The sequence below is a fragment of the Pogonomyrmex barbatus genome, unplaced genomic scaffold (assembly GCF_055798465.1).
Source record: "Pogonomyrmex barbatus isolate J1 unplaced genomic scaffold, ASM5579846v1 scaffold12, whole genome shotgun sequence".
Taxonomy (NCBI): domain Eukaryota; kingdom Metazoa; phylum Arthropoda; class Insecta; order Hymenoptera; family Formicidae; genus Pogonomyrmex; species Pogonomyrmex barbatus.
Genome location: NW_028297108.1, coordinates 4,301,574 through 4,310,717, shown reverse-complemented (window position 1 = coordinate 4,310,717; position 9,144 = coordinate 4,301,574). Strand labels below are relative to the sequence as shown.

The 9,144-nt window shown below is 40.8% G+C and overlaps 1 long non-coding RNA gene across 2 annotated transcripts in view; it reads right to left on the bottom strand.

The window, feature by feature from the left end:
- The window catches only part of LOC105428226 (uncharacterized), a 35,968-nt gene that overhangs the window by 18,170 nt on the left and 8,654 nt on the right, over positions 1-9,144 (bottom strand). The window lies entirely within an intron of this gene.

Here is a 9,144-nt window from a genome sequence, read left to right as displayed (position 1 = left end):
TGTGTGTGCACGCAGCATGCACACTTTGTACGCATGCACGAACGGAATATCTTGTAGGTACGAAAGGAAGCGAACTTCCTTCCTACGTCCGATGTCACGCGCGCCACCGTTTATATAATCCATCCTGTGACGTCACGCTGTTTAATCCATTCATTACTGTGAACCGACATTCTCCGTCTCCGTCATTCTTTCTCGCTCTGTGCAAGCGTTTTGCACAGGCAGAAACGGCAAACGGGCGTCGACAATAAAAGACGTCATGCACATATATAGTCACTCGAAAAATAAATTTGTTCGATAAATGAATCAAGGAATTGCGCTAAATAATTTTGTTGAATCATTAAAATAATTATGTTTAGGGAGTTCAAATTGATTGCTGGATTACCAAAAATTGTTGCAGTATTACAATCAAGTTTAAGCATCCTGCATAATAATTTTAATGATCCAACAGAATTATTTTCATATACACCCTACCTTCTGTATAAAATATTTTTTTATGTAGATAAAAAGACATAATTTAAAGCGTATACATGTAATAAGTTTAACATACTTTTGTAAAATTAAATCAATTTTAATATCAGAAATATAAAAGAAAAACAGAAAAACGCAACTGCTAACAAAGGTTCAAACGCAGAAAAGATAACTTCATGAAATATTCCGCGTAATTGCGTAATGTAATTGCGACAATGTAACAGACTTGAACAGGGCGTTACGACGGAGGGAAGAATTCGAAGGAAGTGTTTCATACGACAATTCTATTTCAAACAGCGTTGCACTTGCTATGGAGAAGATGCGTGAGGAGTATCTACAAGTCCGCGCAACGAAATAACGTATTCCGTGTCTTCGCTCTAGCATTCACAACCTTCACTTACAAGCATTATTAGCTCGTACGTGTTGCGCAATTGCGTTAAGCTACGTGCACACAGGGAGAGAAAATATCCCTTATACCATACGTCGCTTATTATTTTTCAAGACGGACAACGCGTTAACTTTCTGAGAAACTCAGCGCGCCAAAATTATTTCTCGCGATTTGTCTATCTTATCTTATCTCACGCCTTATATCGAGAGTAGAGGTATCCAGCTCACGATGTTTTTTTTTAATCCGTTCGAATCGACTAATAAAAGTGTGGAACCCTGCAGGCACGGTTTCCGGCTCACATACGGCGAAATCGCGGCCTCGTCGTTAATGACTCTCATTGAACCGCTCGATCGTGGACGTGGTCGTCACGCGGCGAACGCGTACACTTGCGCGATCGTATTTTAATAGATATCTACATGGCGTATTATACGATCCGGCTGTGCACGTAGCTTGCGGCGAGAGACGACGACGACAACGTGTGTGGCGGCGGCGAGTGGGCGGACACGCACGGCAAACGATTCTGATAGGAGGCATCGCGCTACTCACCGAGCCGCGCGCACGCAACGGAATTTCACCTTACGGAGAGACAAGTGTGTTGAAAAGATAATTGAAGCGCATCGCGATCGGGAACGGGGAGAATATGTTCAGATAACTCGCGGGGAAACTCGCGATTTTTCCCCTTCGACCGGTCCGTCCATCCGTTCGTCCGTTGCGCCCGGCTGTAATTAAATGATGAGTTCACTCGAGTAGAATTAAATGAGAAAATATCGGAGTTAAAATATTTACAGAATGCACAATTACGATCGCGCACAGACGTTATCGTTCTCCAGGCGGAAGTCGCTTTTTTCTTTCCGTTCGGCGGAATTTATTCGATGTTTTATTCCTGTTTTATTCCTTGATGTATATTTAGTGTCATTATTGAATCAATAATTGGCTATGAATATTCCTCTCTCCAGTGACGCAGAAATTATTATATTATTCACACGTATAATGATTCACAGTATGTTGTATGATATAAAGGTATGCAAATTCGAGTGCGTAACAGTTTCCTTGGTATAAAACTAAAATTACGCGACCGTGAAGAATCCGTTATACTTGGAAACGTTCTTAATTTAGCGTTATCATATATCTATTATTATTTTAAGTATTAACGTCCGAATATATATACGCGCAAAGTCACGCAACGCGATAATTAAGCGATCAAAATGCATTCTCTCTTCTCCCTCTCTCTTTCTTTCCCCTTGTCGTGCTTCACGGTCACGCATCTATCGTGAATAACGCAGCTTCGGGTTAACCAGCGTTGACCTTCGTGCGCGATCGAAAACGCCGCCCGGGATATCGGATCGCCGTGACGGGCGACATCCGGTCCCGGTTGTTCTCGGCGCAGTACGTGAATGAAGCTCGGCCTCGCCGGCAAAACGCGAATGGAGAACACGCGCTGGATGCATGCGTTTAAAGAGACCACGGAGCACGTTAACACGAAGCGACACAATCGTGCGTGCGCGAGCGATATCGGGCCACGACGTTCACCGAAGGCGCGATAACGCGTCGCTGAAAAATTGTTGACCGCCCTCGAACGCGACGCCGTCGACAGTTTTCTCGATGGCGAACAATCGGCGACGGCACCGCCGGATGTTTTTGTAGATTCTGTGAGGAAAAGAGTTCAGGCGCAGAAAAAAAAATAGTGTTGAATCGGGAAAAATATTCTCGTATGTAAGAATATTTTTGATATATCTTGATTTAACTGAATTTATATTGATGCGAGTATTTTGTTCAATTCAAATTTGAAAATCTTCTATATGAAAATTATAATGTTCTTGTTTATATGTGAGAATATATAGTATTGATTTAAGACTAATTTTTTTCTGCACATTCTCTTTCAATAAAACAGCTCTTATTCAAATATTCGGTTTCGTCGTCAAAGAAACGCGAAGGGAACTGCAAACGCAGTTCTGGATACTTAAAATTAATTGTCATTTTGTTACGCGAAAAATCGACAGCTCATTAGTCATAGAACACAGTGACATTGAAGCGACGAAAGAAGAAATTGACAATAATCGCAACGAAGAATAGGGGCGATTGACGATTCAGCGCACGATCTGTCGTAGACGCGTCGAATTAATCATCCGCCTTTCGGAATTATAATTTTCCATCTCAAATTCTGCGCCACGAAATATTCCGTGGCCATACGACGCAATTACGTAGCGTCGGCGAGAGGGGGAAAGGATATAATTATAGTTAGCGGCGATGGACAACAGATTTACGGCGTGGCCCCGCGCGTATGACGTAATACACTACAGTGTTCTCTGGCAGTCGATAAGAATTCTGACGCCTCCATTCAGAGACGGGAAACGGGAGGAAGGATGAAACCTCCGGCGACGTGGCTTGGCGTTGAGGGGCGCGGGAGGATGGCGGCTGACGGCACGCAATCGGACACTGATACGGAAAGACGGAGATTACGAAATCGAAAGCCGCGAACGCGATTGCCACTCGAGGAATCTACTCTCCGGCGCCCCAGATAAGCGAATTTTTTTTCTGTTACGTATATACGGGCGCGTGATATCGCGATCGCAATCGGGAACGTGCGTAAGTCGAGTTTAATTTTGGAGCGCACGACGGATGACGATTTCTGCTTCTCCTTGCGTGAGTAACGCTCATACGGAAGCATATCTGCCCGTTCGCATGACGAATATTATTTCAGCGGACGACGTGAACAGATTTTACTAGCGTTGAATCTTTAGTGGAGCATTCCCTTCCCGTCGCTCATTATCTCCGTTAAAGCATCACATCCGGCGGAACATTGTACATTAACAATATGAAATATCAAAGAAAAGCATTTCCAAGAGACTTGAAAGAAATGTAATATTTTCTATATGTGAATTTTATATATATATATATATATATGTGTGTGTGTGTGTGTGTGTGTGTGTGTGTGTGTGTGTGTGTGTATTAAATCTTCAATATATATCTTTTCACAAAAGAGAATCTAGATTTCAATTGGGAGATCTGAAAAGCAGACTCACTCCGGTTTATCTCTTTTAAAATCCGATGATTTAAATGCTGTGCAAAAAATAACATTTATGTACTACAGCAGGAGGATAAAATAGTTGCTCGTTACATGTAACATAAATGCTGAGTAACAAGTAACAAAAAAATATTACCTTTTAAAAAAGCACGAGTAAAAATGAAAGAGCAACTCGAGAAGACCATTTTACGTCTTCTTAAAACTCAAGATAAAAATAGGATAAGATAATCTCATGTTTGAACATCGGGTGATAAATACTAATAAGCGAGCAAATCATCTGTATCATTAAAGTAAAAAATCGCTTTTCGTTTCGACGAATTTTTCGACCTATATTAATTAAGAACTTTTGTTGAAAAATTCGCGAGTTTCACATTCCAAGTCCTTAATTTTTTTCAACATCTTGATGAATAATCCCTTGATTACTTTCAACTTTTTAACAATAATAAATAAAAAAGTCTTACATAAGATTAACCCATCAATAATGTAAGAACGTTCCTAATCCCGTTACGTCCTTACTTATGCGAGCGACAAAATGAACATCCATGTTCATGTCCCATGTTACGCAATGCTGTCTCTCGATGAGTCGCGCGCGCGCGCGAGCGAATTTACGATAAATTCCGTACATTCAACGTGTCTACATACATACATACATATATGCGTACATGTCTAATGTACTTGTATTTATGCAATAGGCCCGTGCATGCTGCCGCAGGTGGCGCTATGACGCAAACGTTTTATCGGTTATTCGGTCGCGGCTTGCCAGATAACAAGAGTCGACGATCAAAACGCGATCGCTCGAGTTAAATTATACATCGAAATCACTATTCTAAGTTCCGCTTACATGAATAGAGCGGGCAAGTCTGTGCGATTGTGAATGAAAAACGACCCTTTAAAATTACGATCGGATGTACGCCGATTCGATACCAAAAATTCCACTCTAACGCACCGTTTTAAATCGCCGCAAATAATTCGCAGTTGTTCGTCCCGGTCGAGCTTGTGCTTCCCGACTTATCAGCTCGTCGTAGGCGAACCGGAAAGGGTTACGAGATTGGTAGGAGTCGATATCGAACGCGCGGGCAGCGCGCCGAAACTAATTCACGAGATGTAGGCGGTATACACACGGGCTTTAAAACTGTCTCGATCTCATCCGGCCAACCCCCTTCGGTTCCTCGAATATCGTCATAGACATAATGCGTACGCACGCATCTACTTACGACGGAAAAAACGGTTCCTCCCTTCGGCGGACGAGGAAGATCCATCAAGCATTAAACGAGGTTTAAAGCGACTTGTCGAGCGTAAAAGAAAAAAAATAATAATAATTTGATGTTTCTGAGTGTCGCGAGATAATCAATGTGATACATCTGGTGTCTCGAATGCGCGTTTAAAAGCGTCTAAAAATGCAGACTTATTATCCGAAGATAGTGCAAACTTTGCGGTACTATATAGGATATATTTGACGAGGAGAAATAACATGAACGACCGGAAACGGGAGGCGCGTGCGTGAATATCATAGATTCATTAGCGCGCGCGCGCGCGCGCGTTTGTGTGTGTGTGTGTGTGTGTGTGTGTGTATGAGGCCTGATTACGACATTGCCAAAAAAGCACCGTTGATCGCGTGGTAGATTAAAGGGTTCGTTCACTTCGCATTTTCCAAGAAAGATCGTTAAAAGATTTTAACGAGTGACCCAGTATTATCTTTAGTAGTATCATATTCAGTAGTATTTTTTGTAACACACGAAATTAAACTACGAGATTTTGCAAATGTGATAAGTCGCGTATAAGCTTACATGCTTGCTTTTTCTTTTCGCTTGTTACGTACGTAAAATAGAGCTCTTGTATCTCATAATTATCGCGTGGTTAACCACGTGTCGATAGCCGACAGAATTATCACAGATCGACAATAAATATCGACGAGTATGATTTTAAGGCGTCCACATCACCCAATCGTGTTTTGTGGTTGGATAATAATAATCGCCTTTTACGTATTTCACAACAGAATATAAAAGAAGTCGTTAAAGAAATATAAAAGAGATAACGTGCATCTTTCACCGCGTTTGAATCGCTCTCATTTTCTGGCGCGACCATAATAAAGTATGTAATAAAGTAACAAGTAAAGTAGCAAGTACGAATTATTTTAAAAAATAATACTCCACTTTATCTGAAACATGCACTTCTACAAAAGATATGAATGAGATGATAATTTTTTTGTTTCTTAAAAAATTTGTTTTTCCTTTTTATTTATAAATTTATAATTAAGTTTATGCAAATATATTGTTTAAATTTTTCGAAAAGAGCTCTACTTGTTAAATATAACAATAGCTATTAAAAATGATCTCAATGTAGTGTCACCGAGATCTTTTTACATCGACATTCCGCAATAATTCCAAGTTTACGAGCGATTTGCTATGGTATCCGTGTAAGAAATATCGGCGAAGTAGTCTCGATCTTCGAAGGACGACCATTGTGGCGTTAAAGTGTGGGGAAAAGCGTCTACTATATGGCGAAACCGAAGAGGTTCTGCGGTTCATTCATGGCGAGCATCTGAATGGGGAGAGAACGAGAGAGAGAGAAAAAGAGAAATAGAGAGTGAAATCTATATGCACGACTGTATATGCACACAGATATATGCATACTCCCATGCAAAAATACACACAGCTACAGCAGCATAAATAAATACTCGCGCGTAAATATAAAAACTCGAGCGCTGCGAATTATGGAGAATTCTCTCGAGCATGTCGGAGGAAAATATGTCGGTTTAATTACTAAATATCACCAATGATAAATTCGTATAAATTGACTAAATATAATTCAGTATAACAGTTATTGATATGAATCTATAAGAATGTACATAAATGATTTATTACATGTAGGATATACTTATATATTTTTTATGTATTTCATGTATTTCTTTCGTAATTAAATTAATTCAAAAATACATCAATAATCGTTAAAATATTAATTGAAATGGATGAAATTGTAACATTGGATTATTTCTTAAAAAGAGTGTATCTGATGAATTATAAATACAAATAAGGAATACGTATTAATTTCGTAAAATATTAAAATATTAAAATCTGAATAAATGATTTTTTATTTTCTGAAAATACAAGATTCTAAAAGAATCTTTCTTTTATTGTTTTAGTCCACGTGATAATTTATTCCTATCATCTAATGATTAGTAGATAACAAGACGCACTGAAAAATAAACAATTTTATAATACGCACGAAAATGTGTTAAATTTTTATTTTAGACTTTTACTGTTTGATGACTTTATATTATTTCAATAGAAATCAAGCCAAATGTTCTCTTCTGACTCTGAGATCTTCCTAACTTTAGCATAATATTATCAAATTGCAATTATTTTCGGAATAAAGAAAATCGCAGAAGTCATAAGCGCTTTTTTGCCGCTTCTTTAGATGTCACGTGCTGAAATAACGAAGCGCGAACGGATTCACCTGACGACGATATGTCGGGAAGGACTTCAACAGCCTGCACGCGTTGCTCATTATATAACGGAGCGTATGTAAAATACCCACACATCCGATACACACCGCCGCCTAGATACTACAGGACGTCTGTAAAAACCCACTGTGATGGCGCATTGTGAAGCGAGCCGGCTATAAAAAGCGCCGCTAAGCCGCTCGTAAAACACGGCAAAAACTCGCCAAATAAAGCGCGCGCGCTTACGAGAGAGGAAGAGAGAGGCGAGGAGAGACGAAGAAGATATACCTACGACGTCCGGCCTCTCCGGCTAACCATCGCCACCTCTCATCTCGTCGGCGGCGAGCACAGGCCCGAGGAAGCTTGACCTCCATTATTTCCCCGCATTCCACGAAACATTGACCCATCATTCCCGCCGCAATTTCCTACCGAGCCGCGTTAAGGACCCCAATACTATATTCTCATTCAAGGTAGCGCGCGTAGCCTTAACCCTTCCTGACCCGATGGGGGGACCGACGTACAATGAACGTATCTGTTCTTTTTTTTTCTTTTTAATCTTTAACAGGGAAGTTACGACGGTTGACGAAAAGAGCGGACAATTGCCGCGTTACGGCAATCGACGAGAGATTTTTCTGAGCTCGAAGTATTCGTCGGATTGTCAAGTGAATTAAACGTGAATAGCGCAAAGGAAATGTATACTCCGTAAATTTTGCAATTCTCTTCACGCGTAAGCGTAGCACTTGTCCGAAAGTTGATTTATTCAGAGCGAGGTAATTTACCAATTTCCGCGGCGAGACCGAGATATCTCTCACCGCGGGAACGAGACGTTATTTTATCATCGTTCTGCCCCTAATTAATCTCCGCTCGACTTCGCGCTCGTGGAGAAAATCGCGAAATTAATGTGCGAACTTCGACGGCGCGCGGGTTCGCGCGCTGAGGGATTAAAGCGAGGGAGCCATGCGAATTTCCGGCGCGAACGGCCGGAATGAGCACCGCTGCGTGTGCCCCGAAGGAGTTCCCACGCTGCTTCGCGTCACACACAGCTATATCGCGAGCTAGATATGTGTCCCGATGTTTCGTCGGTGCCGGTCCACGATCCCTAGGACTCCATTGATTGACCGATCCGAGAACTGATTACGTGGGAAAGAGAGAGACGGAGCATACGCGCTGTATAAACACGATAGTCGTGGTCCGCCTATATCTCCTATAGTCGTTGCTATCTTCGAGGCGCGATACAGCAATGGATCATGCCGATAAATTATCGATTTCATCATTTTCTCGCGTTTCATGATCGATATAGTATCGAATATATTAATTTTACGAATTTAGCACAATAAAGTGTGTCCTATATGAATTATTACAACTTCAAAAAAAAAAAAAATCGCGAGAATTAATTTTTTTTAAAACATTATAAATGATTATATTATTATTATTTTTAAAGATTATGAAAGATTATTTCACGCACATGAAATGAACCTTCTAAAAATTACATGGATTCCGTATTAAAAAAAAAAAATTATTTTGCTTAGATAACTGAACATGGAAAACATGCTGGAATCCGCACGGGTGTTGAAAGTTAATCGTTCGTTTGTGTTCTCCATAGGTAGTGGTCGCAATAAATAACAAATATAAAGGATCGCGGCAGGTCTACGAAGGTCCGGCAGCATTCGCCGGGCGCAAAATGCTGGTTAAAGGATCTGTACCCCTGCAGTTATACAACACGGGCGAGTTTCAAGCAACGACGATATACGACGGCGGTACGTGGGAACCGCGTCGTCCTCGGTTATCTTAACAGCAGTGATACCGTATTGTTACGACCGC